Below are 21,826 nucleotides of genomic sequence, written 5' to 3'. Positions count from 1 at the left end.
CACCGATGTTCAAGAACATATAAAGCAAATATTTTTGTACAGAATAAAACTAGATACAACAACCTAACAATATCCAATTGCAAAGACTTATCCAGGCCTAACTTCATACAATTATAAGACTTGAAATGTAAAGAGATTAAGAATAGAAAAAGCTTGCAACAAGGAATTTTATCTTGGTTCGTTTACGGGTTCACTTACAAACTACATCCAGGCCTCCCCTTCTGATCTAGGGAGAATTTCTTCAGTAATATTGAATAGAATGTATAGTTACATGCAAACGTCCAATACAAACACTTAGACGCTTCCTTCTTGAATACAAGAACTCACTTTCTTGGTTTGACTATCCTAATCGCCTAAGAAAACCTTTCTTAAAATCTAGCCCCAATCAAGAACTCATTCTAAAGTCAAGACCTCTAAGTCTTGGTGAAGACTCACTGAATCTCTTAGGTGATAAGACACCAAGTGACAAATTCCCTTATTACAAAAACAGTACAAAAACAAAGTATTATAAAGCACAATGTTTCTCAAAATATTACAATTTAAACCCTACTAAAAACCTCTACAAAACTCACAAGTTAACATGAATATGTATGAGTATATTAACATGCATAAATACACAATTTCTACCCTAAAATTCTCTTAAAGAAATGCAAGAAAAGATAGCAATGTTTAACATATAAACCACATGCAATATACTGACAATTAAAGCCTAAGCATGATACTATCTCTCAGTATCTCACAATGCATTTCACTCTACCTATATGACACAATTAAGCACGAAAAATATGCAACTAGCAATTCTAAAATGAATGGTATGATGTATAGTACTCATTCTAAAATATGCATGATCTGAAAACACGGTTTATATAGAAAACCTTTCTGAGACCCAGTTAATTGATTAAGTACCCATTTAATCGATTAACGGGTTGTTGGGAATAATTATTTTCAGGTTGTTAGTTATCTGTTAAAACCGTAATCACGCTAATCGATTAACACATCCCTTAATCGATTAACTGCACATTTTTCAGCTAAATTATTAAATGGTAAACAACTATATGTTATGTTTATCAACTATACATGTTTTACCAATATATTATGCCTAAGATACACAAGTAACATGTATGATTAATGCATGAACACATAAAAATCTAGATGGCATGTGTCATGAATATGAAATGATTATTTTTAAGGCTTGTGAGAATTGCATCTAGGTTTACCTAACCTAGACTCAATATCTAAGGTACACATCTAAGACTTCTAAAAATAACTCTATTAAGGAACCTAGTCTAGATATGAAACCCTCGAGCCCACGACTTATTGATTTGTTGAGTCATCTTGAAGCTTTCACTAAATCCTTGTCTTCATCAAAACATAGGCAATCCAATAGTGTTATACTTGACCCTTTGCACTTTCAATCTCCCCATTTTTGATGATGACAAACTCCATACCAAATATTGTTTTGATGCATAGCTTGATGATGGTTATAGAATGCATGGTTGTGAATTTAAAAGTTAAAGCACATTGCTCCCCCTTAGTGTAAGTAGGTAGCTAGAAAATGGAAGTTGAATATTATTTACAACCTGCAAACACATCAAACAACAAAGTAACCTTTCTCCCCCTTTTGACATTATCAAAAAGATAAACTAATCAATGTAGTCAAAAGTTATGTAATGATATCAAAACTATAATCAATCAATTATTTTTGGGAATTTAACTAATTAACCAATTGATAGAAGCTTTAACAAATGCTCTTGTCGAAAAACACTTAATCGATTAAATACATGTGTTAATCGAATAAATGGACAAAATATAGTAAGTGAACAGATTTAATGGCATGGAAGGTTATACAATAACTAGTTAAGCATAAAATGATCAAGCATTAATATAATAACATGTAAACAACATGCTTAATCAAACAGGATAGATGTAGATAACCAATCATTCTCAAAAACCATTAAACATACATTCATACTATATATGACATAGGTAAGCATATGATATAAGCAAATGAAACAAAACCAGTAACGATCAAAGTTCAATATCATGCATATCAAGTGATAAAAGTTCAGCCTAAGTAGATAGTAACTATTACAACCCAATAAAAGCAAAGAGAAAATATGAAAGTAAACGATATTAGGTTACGTCACATGCTTTACCTCATCTTTATTAAGATGTTTGAAGTTTTCCATATTTGATGTTTTCTTTGGCCTTTCTTCAATTTGTGATTCTTGTCCATTTCTTACATATAATATCAATTCTTGAAGTATTTATCTTCATTCGTACCTACAAAACAGTAAGCATACAGTTCCTCTCCTCTTTTGGAGATGGCTTAATCAAGCATTAAATTCGCATAAGCTTTCCAAAGAAATAGTTTTGGTTAAGTTTGCATTAATGTGAGATTTAACTAGTTGTGTTTCAACATGATTAGAAAATCCTTAATGGTGTTTCAACATTTACTTATCAATCAAAACATGGTTAAAGGATTCATATACTTATTCAATAATATCATGTTTGCATTTGAGAGTATGTAAATATGAGACATAAAGCATTAGGCCTAAAAATGATTTTTGGGAGATATCATGATTCTTGAGTTTATGGCTTAGCTAGGATTTCATTTTAGAATATATCTATGACACTTAAGGTATGTAATGCTTGCAGTTAAGAAACGATACCTTGTTTTACCTTTGTTGCACAATGCTTCCTATCTTCAAGCATTTCTGATGACAAGTTACTCATAGGTGTCATAGTCTCCTTTCCTTTGGTGCAAAGATAAAGAAGTTTGATCTTCTCACCTTCTTATGTTCCTAGAACACTTGCTTCCCATATGAAAGTTGAAGTCTATATGTCCTTAGGCACACCTACAAAACATACTTACTTGCTTTTCTTGGGTACCCAACTAAGCTTGGGTCCCTTGATGTTAGTAGCTTGGGGATTTTGTTTCTTAGTAATTAACATAAAGTTTCTATTTGAAACATCATGCATTCTAACATTACATTCATTCAAGGTATGATCATACAATCCAGAATAAAAGCAAGTAGGTGATTCACGATGTGAAATTTTCAGAACATTTACTTGTTTCTTGTAAAATGTGTTATTTGCTTGCATATATTCCAAACTAGACTTAATCTCGTCATTTTTATATTTTGCAGGTAAGTTGTGTGAATTGTGATAACTAGATGTGAAATTAGCAAGTTTATCATTTAAGACGATTCATTTTTCTTGCAAATGCCATTTTCACAAATAGATGCCACATTTAAGTTAGAGGTACAATCACATGAAGAGTAAACATATTTAACATCTAAGGTTTCATTTTCAATTTTCAGCATATCAATGAAATTTTGCAATTCTCATATTTTCTTTTCATGATCTAAAATAACCTTTTGCTATTCATGCACTTTTTAGCTAACATTTTAAGTTCTTCATGCATTTCCACATAAGCATCATATAGCATGTTATATGTGAGAAATATATCGAAATTTGAACTAGAATCGTATGAGTATACCTCACTAGGCTCATCTTACTCACTTAATTCGCAAGAGTTCGAATTTTGAGCCATTAGACAAATCTTGTGTGATTCTTCATCTTCCGAGATGCTTGTTGATGAATCATCCTCTTCGGGTGCATCCTAAACAATGTATGCCTTCTCAGCTTTGATGTCCCGAGAGTCTTTCTTGTGGTCTTGTTCAATCTTCTTGGAAGGTGTAGGGCATGTGTATGTCATGCGTCCTACTTTCCTACTCTTATGGCAAGATTTATTGTCTTTGGGATTCTTGCTCATCTTGATCGAAATATTTTTATCTTCCTTGTGAAGATTCTTGGTTCCTCCATTATTTCTTAGGTACTTTCTGAATTTGTTGATAAGGAGGGACATGGCTTCATCATCCGTGTCGAAATCGGACTCACTATTATCAAATATCTCCTTTTGACTTCTTGCATTTGATCTTGTTGCTTTAAAGGAGGTTTTATTGATGTTCTCGTCTATTTGTTCATTGAGTGTCAAACGTCGTAATTCTTGCTCATGTTCTTAAAGTTTTCCAAATAGAGTTGCAAGCGTCATTTGTTCTAAGTCCTTTGACTCCATAATGGTAGTCACATTGGGTTGCCATTTCCTGTCCAGACATCTCAACACTTTAATTGTTAGTTCATGTTTGGCAAATGATTTATCTAATGCAATGAGGTGATTAATAATATGTGTAAATCGTTTTTGTAAATCATAAATAGACTCATGTGGAAACATGCGAAACAATTCATATTCATGCATCAATGTATTCAATCTAGAACGTTTGAGCTCACTAGTGCCTTCGTGGATCACTTGTAAAGCATCCCACATTTCTTTGGCACTATTGCATTGAGAAACTCTAAAGAACTCATCGTATGAGAATGCAGAAGTTATAATTTTCTCACTTTCAAATCGAATTGCATTTTTCTCTTTTCCTCGTTGGTCAAGAGACTTCTTGGTTTCTCTTTCATTTTTTCATTCACTACGTGTAGTGGAATGAAAGGTCCATTTTCCATGGAATCCCAACTTTCCGTATCAATGGCCACAATAAAAATTTTCATTCAGACTTTCTAGTAGGCGTATTTGTTGCCACTGAATACGGGAGGGCGGTTAATGGATATGCCATCACCGCCAAAGGGGTTGGTGGAACCCATTTCTTTTCCCTTAAGGATCACGTGTATGCGGTTGAGCAAGCACGTCGTACTAGCTCTAATATCACTTGGTAGGTATCAGTGGACAAAACACATATAGAGGGGGGGGGGTTGAATAAGTGTTGCGGTTATTAATTACTGCTTTTCGCACCGAAGCCCTATTCTGGAAAAAGCCCCAATTATTCGATTAACTCTCTGTCTTAATCAATTAACACACAGAAAAATAGCAAGTTGCAGAATGACTTATTGCACATCCACGCACCAATATTTAAGAATAGATAAAGAAGATGTTTTTCTATAGAATTAAACTAGATACAACAACCTAACAGTATCCAAAATGTCAGCTAATATCATACAATTATAAGACTTGAAATCTAAAGAGATTAGGGATAGAAAACACCTGCAACAAGGAATTTTATCCTGGTTCATTTGCGGGTCCACTTGCAAACTACATTCAGGCTTTCCTTTATGATCTCGAGAGATTTTCTTCACTAATATTGAATAGAATGTATATTTACATGCAAACTTCCAATACAAACACTTAGGCGATGCCTTCTTGAATCCAAGAACTCACTTTCTTGGTTTGACTTTCCTAATCGCCTAAGAAAACCTTTCTTACGATCTAGCCCCTGCTAAGAACTCGTTCTAAACTCCAGACATCTAAGTCTTGGTGAAGACTGACTGAATCTCTTAGGTGATAAAACACCAAGAGACAAATTCCCTTGTTACAAAAACAGTGCAAAAACATAGTATTATAAAGCACAATGTTGCTCAAAATATTACAAAAAACTCAGGTAAAATCCCTATACAAAACTCAGAAGTTAACATGAATATGTATGAGTTTATTAACATGCAGAAACACAGAATTTCTACCCTAAAGTTCTCTTAAAGAAATGCAAGAAAACATGCAAGAAAAGATAGGAATGTTTAACATATAAACCACATGCAATATAATGACAATTAAAGCCTAAGCATGATACTATCTCTTACTATCTCACAATGCATTTCACTCTGCTTACATGACATAATTAAGCACGAGAAATATGAAACTAGCAATTCGAAAAAATGAATGATATGATGTATAGTACATGATCTGAAAACACAGTTTATATAGAAAACCTTTCTGAGACCCAGTTAATCGATTAAGTACCCATTTAATTGATTAACGGGTTTTTGGGAATAACTGTTTTTAGGTTTTCAGTTATCTGTTAAAACCGTAATCACATTAATCGATTAACACATCCCTTAATCGATTAACTGTCACATTTTTCAGCTAAATGGTTAAATGGTAAATGACCTATATGTGTGCTAATCAACTATACATGTTTTACCAATATATTATGCCTAAGATTCACAAGTAACATGTACGATTAATGCATGAACACATAATAATCTAGATGACATGTCTCATGTAAATGAAATGATTATTTGTAAGACTTGTGAGAATTGCATCTAGGTTTACCTAACCTAGACTCAATATCTAAGGCACACATCTAAGACTTCTAAAAATAACTCTATTAACTCTAAAAATAACCATCAAGTATCCTCTGAAAGAAATAAGGCTGTCAGTACTTATTTCAGAATCCCATATGTTAATAATCTTGGAGACAAGTTGCTTAGATTGGATGCTTGGAAATGGCAAATATTCAAGTCTATCATTGTAGCGTGAAAATATTTGTTATTTCATCCAACAAAAGACTTTTGGATCTTTAAAAACAAATTTTAGGTGATCAAACTACAATAAGCATTAAGAGTAGATGGAATGAAATAATGAAATAAAAACACGAACTTGTATAACTAAATTTGCATTAAAATGAACAAGAAATATTACACCATAGCCTAAGCCATTTTTGGAGCATTAGTCATCCATCCAAGGATTGGATGCTTTTGGTTCCAAATGATGTGACAAAACCATCCTTTGTACATCATTTGCCAACTCGATTTGCTCATGAATTCCCTAAGGAAAATAAAAACTTACCTAAGCTAAGAAACCTACTTATAGAATCTGCCCAACCCGCTGAGCGTGTTTTAGGGGTGCTTAGCGCCTAATATATGGTTCAGAAGTTCTCAGCCTATTCTGGGTTAGGCTCAGCCTAGATTGCATTCATGGTGACATCACATGCTTGGTGCTCAACCTCATTTCGTCATGCACGACCTCATGCTTAGCCTCTTGCTTGGTATCCAAGGTATGCCTAGGCTTGTTTTGGTACCGCCTAGTGGTTTGATTTCTTCATGGTTAGATTTGCTCTTTTTCTTCAAACTGAAGCAATCCTGGTTCATACAAGAACACGCCCAGTGCCTTTATGAGCACACCTAGTGGGTTTGTGCAGTCTTGCTATTTTGTGGATCTTGATGCTTGTTTGCTTGAGTGTTGGTTTATCCTTTCTTCATGACAAAATTTGGGTTAGTTGATCCTGGAATTCACATGGCTATAGACAAGAGGTGAGACCAAACACTTTTTTTTTGAAAAAGAAGTAATAAATTTTACTTTGAGTTATGTTTGATCAAAATATTCAAGATAAGTTCCATAAAAAGTGATGGAAAAGTATAACATTTTGACACCTATCATTAATGTTCTACAAAATTGGACAATCTGACGGGTTGTTGTTAAAAATATTAATGCCTTTTTTACAGAAGTGAATTATGAAGTAAAACACCACTTAATTTAAAGGCGTTCTTTTTGTAAGGAGCTTGTATCAAAACATAAGGAAGAAATAACAACAGAAGCAACATACATGCAAGGGACATATTTGTTTCAATTCTTTCATATATTTATGATCCAGATATGCACGCACATTATTCACATACATACATTGATCACATGTTATCAGTAAAAATAACAGAAGTAAAAAAAATGCAAAGTGTGAAATGTAAATTACCAAATTTGAAACACAAAAAAATGAAGGAACAAATTAAAGAACAAACAAAGAGTAAAGTTCATCAGACATCAGTGTGGAGCACATAACCTAGCTACACAATGAACCAAAAGCCCTCATTTTTTTTAAAAATCACAGGCAATAGACGCATCAGATTAAATTTTATGCATCACAACAAAGGGAAGAATTAATGAAGAAACAAATGCAAGACCACTATGTTAGAAAAGTATCTTCAAAACGGAAGGAACATGCATGCAAAAGACATCTTTGCTTCAACAAAAATGATCCTCAAATGCATGCATGTCATACACATACATACAAAGGTCACAATTTATTAGTAAAAATCACATAAGGAAAACACATGCAATGTGTGAAATGTAGAGTACTAATATTGAAACATAAAAATCAAGGAACAAATATATGAGAAAGATTAAAGTGGAAGACTAAGATTGCAAGTAAGAGGGGGGTGAATTAGTTGACTTAAAATTATGGCCATTTTTTCTACTAAATCAAGAGTAAAGTGCTGCGGAGAAATTATGAAAAAAATTAACAAGTAAAAATCAAGAGATAAAGGAGAAGAGAGTACACCGAAATTTTATATTGGTTCACCTTCTTGTCCACCGAAGGCTACGTCTAGTACTCTTGCAGCACAAGAGATTCCTTCACTAAATAGTATGAGTTGTAATTATAATATCTCACCTCGAGACCTCTATGTATCTTACACACTCACTAATACTTATGTTTATCTTGAAGAACACCTTTTCAAGTGACTCTATCCCTTTTCTTATCACACCCTTGTCAAAGAAAGATTTCTGAAATGTCAATGAAGAATTTACAACAATGGTAGGATTGCCTTTACAAGTATTGAATGCAATATCACTTGCAATCCAATAACTCTTTGTATACTAAGTAATAATGCTCTTATAAGTTTGTAAAACTTTGAAACACTTTACTTCAAGCAACTCAGAAAATTCACTTTGAAAGTTTAAGAACAAGTCGCAAAAAGTGCAGAAAATATTTCAAAGAATTATCATAATTATGTTTGAAAGTTTTTGTAAGAGTTGTTAATTTGATTCTTAGTTTCAATGCCTTTAAATAGGCTTTTCAACCAGCTATAACACCTCTTTAAAAGGATAGAAATTAATTAGAATGGAACCATTTCATTTGGAATGAAAACCATTCATTTTAAAATTTGAAAAACTGGTGCAACAACTCTTAGTAATCGATTACAGCCTTGAGTAATCGATTACTTAAACACCCTGTTCAAATGGCAATTATATTATAATTAGAGTAATTGATTACAACATTTGGGTACTGTTTTGTTTATACTTGAAGTGTTTCAATTTTCTTAAAAAATAGTTTGTGCATTACTACTACTGTATATTCGAGAGTATGAGATAGAAGCAATTTTCTTAAGTATTCTTCCTTTTCTTCTTTTTGGTGATGTTGGTGTCTTTATCAAAACCGTACAAGGTCAGGAGCAAAGATCTTCTTCACATAAAGTTCAATAGACGTCAATGTGGAGCACTTAAGCCATCTACACACTGAATCAAAAGCCCTCAGACTAAGCTGTATGCATGACAACAGAGGGAACAAATAACAAAGAAATAAATGTAAGACCACGAATTTACAAAATTATCCTCACAACTGAAGAAACATACAAGCAAAGGACACATATTTGTTAATTATTTCATTACAAATGATCCAAAAATTCATGCATGGCAATCACATATATACAAAAGGAAAAAAAATGCCATAAAGAAAAACATCTCAAAAGTTCACTCTTTTTAGTATTTGGGAATGTAAAGGAAAAAAAAATAAATGGGTTGAAGTGATTTAAGTGGAAAACAATTTTGAAAGCATTTGAAACCAAGTAATAATGAAGGTTTTCCATGGTTAAAAGTGATTTTTACAAATAAATGGGAAAATAAATAGGAGAGTCAATAAAGATCACTTCAAGGGTTCCCTGGTGTCAACCAAAAATGGTTACCATTTCCTTAATCACTTAGTAAAGATGACTCCTTTACAAAATATTCAAATGAAATGGACAAAACATAATGGAAAAATCAAGGGTTCCATGGTTACAACAAAATGGTAACCATTTTTTTCAAAGTAGCCCAATAAAGATCACTCCTTTCATTATGCAAGATATCACAATTAACAAAAATCATTCAATCAAACTTTCTAGAACAACACTATTAAAAACGAGGCAGAAGATAATCAACAACACTCATTAATGTTGGCTTGAATGAGCGTTGTTGAATTAGCGCTGACTTGAATGAGTGATGTTTAACAACGCACCTTTAAGCAATTGCTTTTAATTTACATCTATTCGAAAACACAAGATTAAGAGAGTTATGTAATATGACATAGTAACAATACTTTCTTAAATGAGCTTTGTTGATAGCATACAATGTTTAAGCATCAAAAGTTGCTTAAAGGAGCGTTGTTGGAGATGTCATAACAACAACGCTCTCTTGAGTGAGCGCTGTTGAATATGACATATCAAATTTTCTTTCTTAAATGTGCGATGTTTATTGGATATGACGTTTAAATATCAGAAAAATTAATAGTGGGGTACTTGACCTAAACGACACTATCTCATTTATGTGTCTCTTCGTTCGCCGAAGTTCTTTTGCTATGGCACAAATACACATCAATGAATATTCTTTGTTTGGTTTCATTGTGATGTGTGTTGCACTTCTGCCAAGAATGACGGTAAGTGTTCTCTTTCCATTTGAAGCTATATATGTTGTGGTTCTACCAAGTCGTGTAAGATATTTATTGTTTTCTTCTCAACTAAGCACAATAATGGTTTCAACTATTTCTCTATGCCTCTTATATTTAGTGATTTGTATTTTTATTTGTGTAATATGTCGTCATTGTCTCCTTTTATAATTAGTCACGGCATGCAAAGTGAATTTCATCAAAGATATAGATGCCTCAAAGGATACTTGGAAGTTGGAAAGAAAAATTGCAAGTCTTTGGCGGGTAGAAATATATCCAGCTCCTTCACGTCTGATGATTTTCATTGATCCGAGGATGCTTTATTTTTTAGTCCTATTTTTAATTCCTTATTTATTAATTTTTTGGATCATATTATGTTTATGTAACAGGGGGATAAAATTGAGGTTGTTGTAAAGGATTTTCATATTTCACAATGGAAATCTCAACTTCAAGAGGGTTTTATTTATATTGGTGAAATTTTGATGTTGTTCTAATGATGGAAAATATCAGTGTTGTAACCATCCTTACAAGCTAATATTTCAAGAAGGAAAAATATTGATACACATATAGCATTGTAATCATTCCAAATTACATTTATCATTTTACCGCATTTGAAGATATCTTGACCAAAATTTTGCTAACAGACTTATTAGAAGTCATTGGTGAGTTTGCTGACATTAAGATGAGCCATATATACTCTACCAGTAACAACATAAAGTGCACTCTTAGGAGATAACTTGCAACACAATTTATAACATACAAATAAAATCACAAAGCTAGTGATATTGTTGTGGTTTTGACCCTATCAAAGATAACGAAAGTGGAATGTATGTGTCTAAATATTTTTTTTCTTCAAATTTTTAATGAATAATTTTTTTAAAACAAATTATTAACCTGACCCAAAAATTGCGGCAAGAGGTTATCTTATGTCCATACAAAATACATTGTATTGTTCTAAACATCATATCAATGATTCTAATATACCAGAGATTAAACTATTTTTGTAGAGGTGATTCATTTTTGCTGTTCCATTATTCATCTTGTATTATTGTTGAATGCTTTTCCATTTTCCATATTAATAGTAACATGTCGTTTTCCATTTATAGTCTGGACACAACCAAATATTATGAATCTTAAAGTGAATGTGTTAATTCATCTTCTTCATGTTCTTAGGTAAAATACCTTTTCATATGTTTTACTCTTCTTCATGTTCTCTGCACACATTAAAAGAAGATTATATTAATTGCTACATTTTTTTGTAGGACATTAAACCAATTGAGAAAGGGAAGTCAGTAGGTGATATTCCTAAAAAAGAATTTGTATGTCACTTTTGTCATACTACGTGAAATATTCAATCTCTATGTTTAATTTCTTACCGGATTTGAATGTTTAATCTTTATATCTTCAATCTAATTTTTTTATTTTTGTTTTTGCTGCAAATCTTAATGGCTATAGGGGACGATGATCCGGACTATGTGGAATATCTTAAGTTTATTATGCACTTAGATGATTTCTTTGACCGAGGGGCACTTTGAAGAATGAACAATTATTGATATTAATTTCTTTTTGGTTGTTTGTCTTTTGGATGGTTGTGCAAACTCTATGAACATTGTTAATTTTCAGCCCTGAGCATAGTATTTTGGCAACATATATAACTGTTTAATTTGTGGCAATCTTGAAATTTTTGACTTTGTTCTACAGTATAGCTCATTAAATATTCCTTGAGTTATATTAATGTGTGTTTGTGTTTTTTAGAATATATGTGTTTTGTTGATAATTGTATATGCAGGTAATCAACAACGCATGCTCTATGGAAAGCATTGTTGTATTAATCACATACAACAATGTCCTTTTCGACGATGTTGTTGTATATGATTAATACAATAATGCTGATGTATAACAGTGCTCGTTGGTGGAAACGTTGTTGTATGTATGACATAAGACATTGCAATAGGAGTCAAAGACTGCAAGTATGATCAACTCATATCGTTTTGATAAAGACAAGAACTTAAGGAAATCTTGAACATAAAGAAAACTCTACAAACAATATGCGAACACTCAAGGCCATCATAGTCTTAGGAAAAGCTTTTATGTTTTATAGAAGTCCTAAGATGCTAGCTTAGATTGAGTCTAGGCTAGGTGACCTTATGATGAAAGTCTAAAATTTGATTTATCTAAAATGAGACATATTATCTATCCATACATGATACACAATGTTCATGCATTACATTTGTCATACATGACTTTGTTGCATCAAAATGGTACTTACTTCAAAATCTTGCATTACATGGGTGTTAATCCATTACATAGACATGAGGAACACAATAATCGATTAGAAAAGTTCCAGTAGCTAAGATCTTGGATCTCTTGGTATCAATAATCGATTACTCAATAGAAAATCAATTCTTTCCAACAAATAACCATATTTTAGTACGACAATAATCGATTACCGGTTGATATAATCGATTACCGGTTGATATAATCGATTAGACGTAACAAAAAACAATTTTTTATAAAATCCGTTTTTCCTCCCATGTGCTTAGAATCTTGGTTTACAAAATTTCATATCATTCATAAAATTCTCTAAGCGAAATATTGTGTTGAGAAAGTGTTAAAGTTTCTTTAGGTTTCAGGAGTGAAAAGTAATAACTTTTACATTATTTTCATTAAGTGAATTTTGTTTTCATAAACAAAAACCTTGCATCAATCTGAACTTAGAATTTAGGGTTTCTGTGAGATTTATATCTTTAGGTTTGTAGCTGAGTTCAGTGTTCAATTAGCACGTATTAGGTGCATTCAACTCAGACTTTACTAGCCAATTGAAATTGAAATTATCTAAGTGTAGAGACTTAGTGTGGAAACCTACCCGAGGTTAGGTAGTGAGTCTTCTCCTTTACAAAGGTTTTGGTTGAGAGGAAGAAGCGGTTGAGGCCATATCGTGAGTTGGTGTTGACTATCCTAAGAGACGGGTAGGAGCTCATACCGACTTGACTAACTCTAGGTCCAAGAAAGGAGCATTCGTGAAGTTCATTGGAAATGTGTTTGTAACATATGCCTTATTCCATATTGAAAAAAATCTCCTAAGATCAGAGCAGGCCCCTCGATGTAGTTTGCAAGTGGACCCGCAAACGAACCAGGATAAAATTCAATCATGCACTCTTCTATCCCTTTATCTCTTTTAATTTCAGTCTTTACATGTTTTGTTGTGCTTCTTGAATTTTCTTATTGATTGTTTATATCCACATTGTTTTTTTAGCATTAGGGATATTTTCATTAAGCAAATTGAACCATTAAAGATTGTTTCTGAGATAACTTGATTTGCAAGAAACTGTTTTGGTCAAGATTTCAAAGAATCCGAATAATCATTTACTACTGATAGTAATTGATTATTTATGCTAATTGTAATCGATTGTTTGGTGTGGTAAATGATTATCCTAGATTGTTTTTCAATATTCTCAATAAAACGGAAAAGCACCATTAGTGATCCACTACAACTATTCATCCACTCTAGGTGTATTTTACTTTGTATTTACCCAACAAGTGGTATTAGAGCTTGTACGAAAATGCTAGCTTAACCGCTTTGATCGTTGATCATAGGCAAAAAAATCACGATGGGCTCAACTAACCATTTTTTTGGTGATGGCGCATCCATCAACCGCCCTCCGGTTTTCAGTGGCGAGGGGTACGCCTGCTGGGAAGTAAGCATGAGAATATTCATTGAAGCTATTAACACAAAAATTTGGGAGGTGGTAGTCCATGGTGAACTCTCTTATTGTGTTTCAAAGTCTCTAGTTTTTTTTTTCCCAGAACTGTCTGCTTTGATCTTGAAAAACATGTCAATTACTCATGGGTTTGTTGGTTATAATAATTTTCAGTTTCAATCAGTTTTATGATGATACTTCATTGATCAATGTTCTTTAAAAATCCATGATTTCAAAAGTGAAATTGACTTAATCGATTAACTATTAACTTAATCGATTAAGAGGTTTCTCATTTTGCAAAGAACTAACCTATTAACTAGTAACATAAGCAACAAACTATTTTCAGAAAAACACTTATCTGATATGCTATGAACCTGTAACATGATTTAATAATGTATGATGCATGTTTTGAAATGACACAAGTTTAACCTTGTTTTATTCATCAAAATCATGACGTCATGTATGAATGTTAATGCATCAAAATCATGAAGTCATGTATGAATGTTAAGCTCATCTGCAACATAATCATCCTTCTAATTTGTGAGATTTTCATTTGGTTCATTTTCCTAGACTCTACCCATTCAAAACATCTTAGGACCTAAGGAAATGAAAATTACTCTTAAACTTTTGGTGATCCTATTGACACTTGAACTTGAGTCTTCAATGTTATTGATAATTTAGCTTTCTCCACGTCTCCATGCTTTGTCTTCATCAAAATTGTGCAATGCACATTTGCATTCACAATCAACTTGCATCTTTCTTTGATAACAACAACTTGTAAAGCAACTTTTAGCTTGTTTTGAGATTTTGTTGAGCTTTAAGATCTTTGTGTATTTGATTTATTTGCATTGCGGAAGCTTGATAAATGCATCAAAAATGCAAAACATGAACAACAACCTTTAACCTGATTTTGGCATGACCAAAAAGTAATGTTATATAGATATACTAGCAAAAGGTAAGTGGGATTCATGTTTAAGAAATAATTCAGTTTTGTATGTTCTTAATCAATTATGCATGGGGTTATATAGATTTAATAGTCTTAATCAATTGTACCTGTGGTTAATGCATATATTATTTCTTGATTTTCCTTGGGAATTGCATATAATGTTAAGAATTTTTCAGCAAGGATATTGATGTATTTATGAGCAATTAGAAACATGATTACATAAGTGTGATCAACACAAAGATTCCATTCATTCCATGCATTTCATACATTGATAAAAAGGAGTCAACAAAAGAAAGAAAATAACATGATGAAGCGAAATAAAAACAAAAAACAAAGTACAATGAGTCATAAGATACATAAACTGGAATGACTGAAATAACACACAACCTAAGACTTAACTAACTAGGACTGCTTATTATTGCCCTAATCTAGACTACCCACTAGGAGATGATTGTTGGAATCCGCCAAAGGTTGAAAATAAAAAGTTGAGGTGTTGTGTGAATGAGATGAGGTATTAGTGTTTTCAATTTCAAAGGAAACAAGAGGGATTTGAGGTTTGAGAGGCTTCCTAGAGAGAAAAATTGAAGTCTCTAAGTGAAATGTGTATTTTAGACTATTTCGCGAAGTCATTTTAAACGATTAAAAGAGGTGTTAATTGATTGACGTCTTATAAAAGTCTAGTACTTGTTGGTTCATCCAAAGGATTTAAGGACAACATGCACTGACGACTATATATTCCGCTTCAATGGTTGATTGAGCCACACATTCTTGTTTCTTGTTATGCGATGATACTAGTGAACTTCCTAATAAGTGACATGTACCACTAGTAATTTTCCTATCCATTTTGCATCCAGCAAAGTCAGAATCAGAATAGCCTACTAAACTTAATGAGGCCTGTCTTGGATACCATAATCTCATGCTTAATGTTCCTTTTAGATATTTCATTATTCTTTTGGTAGTCAATAAATGTAATTCTTGAGGATTGGCTTGAAATCTAGCACACATGCAAACAATAAACATAATATTGGGCTTACTAGATGTTAAGTAAAGTAATGAGCCAATCATGCCACAATATTTTGTTACCTTAATTGGTTTACCATTCTCATCTTTTTCAAGATATCATGAAGTTACTATTAGAGTACTTACTTCTTTTGACTTTACCATGTCAAATTTCTTTGGAAGCTCTTTGCAATATTTTGTTTGATGAACAAATATTGTATTTTCCACTTGCTTGATATGTATCCCAAGAAAGAACGTAAGCTCTCCCATGATGGACATTTCAAATTCACCATTCATTAACTCAGAAAAGTTCTTGCATAAGACATCATTAGTGGCTCCAAATATGATATCATCAACATATAATTGCACAAATAAAATATTTTTTTCAGTTTTTAGAATGAAAAGTGTTGTATCGACCTTTCCCCTTGAAAACCCCTTTTCCAAAAGGAAGGTGCTTAGCCTATCATACCAAGCTCTAGGAGCTTGCTTTAAACCACATAAAGCCCTTTTTAGTTTGAGAACATCATTTGGAAATTTTTCGTTATCAAAAATGGGAGGTTGATCCACATATACTTCGTCTTGAATAAAGGCCTTAAAAAACACACTTTCCACTTCCATTTGAAACAACTTGAAATACATTATTGATGTAAAGTCTAAAAACAATTTTATTGCCTCTAACCTTGTCATAGTCAATGCCTTCTTGATTATATCCCTTAGCTAATAATCTAGCTTTGTTTCTTATAATCAAGTTAGAGTCATCCAACTTATTTCTAAGAACCCATTTACTTCCTATTTTAGGACGATTATTGGGTCTAGGAACTAAATCCCAAACTTTATTTCTTTCAAATAGGTTTAGTTCTTCTGGTATAGCTGAAGACCAATTTTCATCCTCAAGTGTACCTACAAGGTCATCACACATACCTTTCCTCTCCTCTTTTAGAGAAGATTCATCAAATACTACATGTATGTATTCTTCCATATTCATTGTTTTTTTATTATAGACTCGATATGTTTTGCTATGATTAGAATATCCTAGAAATATTCTTACATCCGCTTTTGACTCAAATTTTCTTAGAAGACATTTTCCATTATTCATAATAAAGCATTTGCATCCAAGAGCATGAAAATGAGAAATATTTGGTTTTCAATCCTATAAAGTTCATGGAGGGTTTTCTTAAGAATTGGCCATAATAAATTCTATTCATAACATAGCAAGCAGTATGTACCGCATCTGCCCTAAAATGCTTCGGAAATTTACTTTCATTTAACATGGTTCTTGCTAACTCCTCTAAAACTCTATTCTTTTTTTCAACAACTGAATTTTGTTACAGAGTTTTAGATGCGCATAATTGATGTTCTATAACATGTTCAACACAAAATTTATCAAATTTGTGGTTTTCAAACTCACCGTCATGGTTAGTACTAATTGTTACTATCAAATTTGTGGTTTTCAAACTCACCACTATGGCCAGTACTAATTGTTACTATTAAATTTGTGGTTTTCAAACACACCATCATGGCCACTAGTGATTGTTACTATCTTTTGGTTCATTTGATTTTGGACTAATTTGGCAAGCCTTTTAAAAGATTTAAAAGTTTCACTTTTAAGTGCTAAGAAACAAAGTCCATTTGTATCTTCAGCATTCATGTACAATTACTAGGGCATAGTAAATTCTATCAAAACTCATTATTTGAGATTGTCCAACAAGTCCATATGAAGTAATTCTAATGGTCTTGTTGCAGAAACCATATTTATAGAGGAGAAGGAATTTTTTATTTGTTTGCACTTTCGAGAAGAATCACAAATTTCCACCATTTTAATCCTGAGTTTAGGTAAGCCAATTACTAGGTCCTTTGTAGCTAACTTGTCTAAGTGATTCAAATATAGATGTGCAACACGTTTATGCCAAATCCAAATATCATGCTTTTTTGAAATTAAACATTTTGAAAACAAAGATGTGACATAATCCAAATCAATCATATAGATATTATTCGTTCTATGACCAATGAAGTTCATACTATCATTTATGTCGCTCTTGATTATGCAACACTTAGAGTCGAAAATTATTTATTTCCTTTATCGCACAATTAACTAATTCTCAACAGGTTATGCTCTCGACATTCAACATAGAAAATTTATCAATGATGGTATGAAAAACACTTTATGAAACTTCAGGAAATTATGAAAGTTTAGAACATAAGTTGCATGAACAAAGTGCAAAGAACTGTATGTAAAGATTGTTTTGAAAGTATGAAAGAATGGTATTTCAAATTGGATGTTTCATGGCCTTAAATAGGCTTCCATCCAGCCATTATACCACTATGAAAAGGTAGAAATCGATTGGAATAAAACTAGTTTATTTGGGATTAAACCTGTTCAATTTGGATTTGAAAGTCTGGTGTGATAGCTCTCAGTAATCGATTACTACAATGAGTAACCGATTACCCAAATATTTTGTCCAACTGAATAATTTATTACTCCTTTAGAGTAATCAGTTAATCTATTCCATTTTTGCTAGGCAACTCATTACTTAGTTAAGTAACCTATTACTAATTTCCATTAACCTATTACTTACTATCACACAATTCCAATAACCTATTACTTAGGTATGGTAACTTGTTACTCAGGTCAAGTAACTCATTACTTAGCATTTTGAAAATTGATTTCTTTTGTATAAGAGTTCCCAATTGGTTTTAAAATTTTTTTCCACTTTAGAGCGTTACTACTAAATATAAATAGAGTAAGGATATAAATACCTAAATACTTACACAATATCTTGAAGCTTGAACTTCTACATCTTCTTGGTATTTTTCCTTTTGCTTCCTTTTAGTGATCTTGGCGTCTTCATCAATACCATGTCAAGGTCAGGAGCAAGATCATTTTCACATATCCTCATCCTCACTTTCCAATAGGCATAACCCTCTCCATTAAACATAGAAGGATGATTGATTAAGGAAACTTCACCACCAATGGGATTTGTAGAGCCTATGTTTGCCATTCCTAGGATCACACAAATAAAGCGATTAAGCTAGCACGAATTCAAACTAGCTATAATTCCACTTGTTGGACAACAACGGATGTACCACACCTAGAGGAGGGTGAATAGGTATATTGGTGTACGATTCGAACTTTTAATTTTTGAAAGATATTATCAGATTTTCCTTGATTTAATCGATTGCCAACTTACTTAATCAATTAACTGATTTCTATAGTTAATCAATTAACTCATGGTTGATATTCTTTCATGCACTTTAATCATTCAATCTAGGCGATCAATCATGTATAGACAATTATACAACAATGTTAATTTGAATTCAATGTTAGACCATAGAAATTGATAATATCTTAAACATAAAATATTAGGGATAAGAGAATTTGAGACATTTGATTTTTTCCTGGTTCGGTTGCCAACCACTGCAATCTAAATCCAGTCCTCCCATTCTGATTTGGAAGATTTGCTTTAACTATGAAGAATTGAAATGTTCTTACAATCAATCTTCCATTAAGAACCTCTTGGACCTTGCTTTTAATGGATAGCCTCACCACTTCTAGCTTAGGATTTATCTTAACTTTTCTCTCCTTCTATGGTGATACCTCACACCTTGAGAGATGAATTACAAATCAAATGTTCTTTTTGTGCGCAATACTTTTGCACCTTTCCTTGTGCTTGTATACACTCTATTCAGATTATATCTAAACCTTTTTCATATCTCACAATATTAGGATATGATGATGTATGGTCATGAGATGCAAAGGTTCTTAAAACACTTTGATTTGATATAAATGCTTGAATATGTCTTCTAAAAAAACCATGAAGAATTCTCTTGTTGTGTTTCAAATTCGCTAGCTCTTTTTTATTCAAGAATTATCTGCTTTGTTCTTGAAAAATGTGTCAATTACTCATAAGATGTTTTGGTTATAATAACCTTCAGTTTTAATTAGATTTCTGCTAGTTTAATCCATTATGGTGATACTTAATTGATTAACGTTCTTTAAAAATCCAAGATTTCAAAACTGACACTACCTTAATCCAAGTATAATGCTTTGGCATAGAAGATTAGGCTACGAATTTTCCTGACTTAGAAAAAAATATCCTACATGCATTGCTTGCCGATATGGGAAGCAAACAAGGCTTCCTTTTCTGCAAACTAGGATCCAGAAGGCTACACAGAAGCTGTAACTAATACAAACAAATGTTGGAGGACTTATGTGTACACGATCATTGAATGGTAGTAAATATTATATTGCATTTGTTGAAGATCAGACAAGAATGTGTTGAAATTATTTTATGGAATTTAAATCTGCGGTTCCTGACATCTTTATAAAATTCAAAGCTTGGGTTGAAACTCAAAGTGGGTGCAAAATGCAGGTGATCAGGTCCGGTAATGGGACTGAATAAACCTCTGAAAAATTTAACAAATTTTGCACAAATGCATATATGCGTTGAACACCAACTAATTGCACCTTATACTCTTCAAGAAAATGGTGTTGTTGAGAGAAAAAAACATAACAAGGATGGATATGGATAGGTACTTACTTCATAATAATAGGATCTTAAAGAAGTTATGGGCAGAGGCGATAAGTACATCAAATTTTCTCGTATATAAATTTCCATGAAAAGCTTTATCAAAAAGCATGCCATTTGAAGCATTGTATGGCTACACAGTTGATTAATTTAAAGACATTTGGTTGCTTGTGTTTCTATTACATTCCTCAGGTTAAGAGAGACAAGCTTGACAAGAAAGAACAACATGTGATGTTTGTAGGCTATAGGTTAATTTAAAAGGCATATAATATATATTTACCATAAAACAACAAAGTAATTGACAGTAGAGATGTCCAATTCTTTGAGTTAGAGAGCTAGAACTAGGAGGAAGATAGACAATTTGAGTTTCAGGAGGAGAACGAAAACTTAGATGATGAACCTGTCCAATCAACTAGATTGCTCCATTACGTTAATCAATGGTGCAATGTTGTTGTGATGGAGCCTGTAGGGTACGACGAAGCTACAACTGAACATAAATGGATAGATTCAATTGTAAGATCAAGATGGCAAACTAAGAGGGGTTGGGGTGAATTTGTTTTGTACACTAAGTCAGAATTTTCCGCACTCAACATGTAAGAGTATGTAGCAATGAAAATGTTGCAGAAAATTAACTATGTGTAGAACAAAAAAATATAAAGAGTAATGAGAGGAGTATAAGAACACAAGAAGTTTTGAATTGGTTCACCTCCTTTTCTACCGAAGGTTGCATTTAGTCCTCTTGTAGCACAAGAGATTTTTAGTTGATATTATGAGTTTAATTACAAATATCACCCCTGAGATATCTAGTAAAACACACACTCACTAATATCTCTCACACTTAGAAGAACTCCTTTTTAAGCAACACTCTTCCCCTTTTCACCACAACCTATGGTGAAATTTTTACAGCAAATGAATGAAGAAATTTACTAGGGCAAAGGTTGGTTTACAAAATGTGACAATTCTAAAAATTCCAATCCTCAAAGTATTTCTATAGAAATAGTACACAATAGTCTTTAGTGTTTATGTTATGAAAACTCAGAGAAAACTTTTAGGCAGAACTTTAGAAAAATATGAAAGTTAGAACTTAAGTTTCAAGAACAAATTGCAAAAAATTCTTTTAAAGGTTGTGCGAAAGATGTTTAGATTATGTGTCACAAATTGAGTGTTTCATGCCCTTTAAATAGGGCATACAACCAGCCATCATACCCTAAGATGAAGGTAGAAGACGTGTAGAATGAAACACATTTGTTTTGGTTGAAAGTTGTTCAGTTTGGATTTGAAAATCTGGTGTAACAACTCTTAGTAACCAATTACATCATGCAATACCCGATTACTAAAGCTTATTGCCCAATTTAGTGATTAGTTACTAATGTGAACCTCTTGGGTAAAAGGCTCTTGAAA

General features: G+C 32.4%; 1 long non-coding RNA gene across 1 annotated transcript; it reads left to right on the top strand.

Moving 5' to 3' along the window:
• Nucleotides 11,361-11,781, top strand: LOC109354198. Its single transcript, XR_002108526.1, has 3 exons — nucleotides 11,361-11,426; nucleotides 11,516-11,572; nucleotides 11,709-11,781. It is a non-coding gene; the product is annotated as an uncharacterized LOC109354198 (long non-coding RNA).

Source organism: Lupinus angustifolius, chromosome LG08 (assembly GCF_001865875.1).
Source record: "Lupinus angustifolius cultivar Tanjil chromosome LG08, LupAngTanjil_v1.0, whole genome shotgun sequence".
NCBI lineage: Eukaryota > Viridiplantae > Streptophyta > Magnoliopsida > Fabales > Fabaceae > Lupinus > Lupinus angustifolius.
Note: the sequence above shows the minus strand (reverse complement) of the source record. Positions and strands in the feature narration are given on the sequence as shown.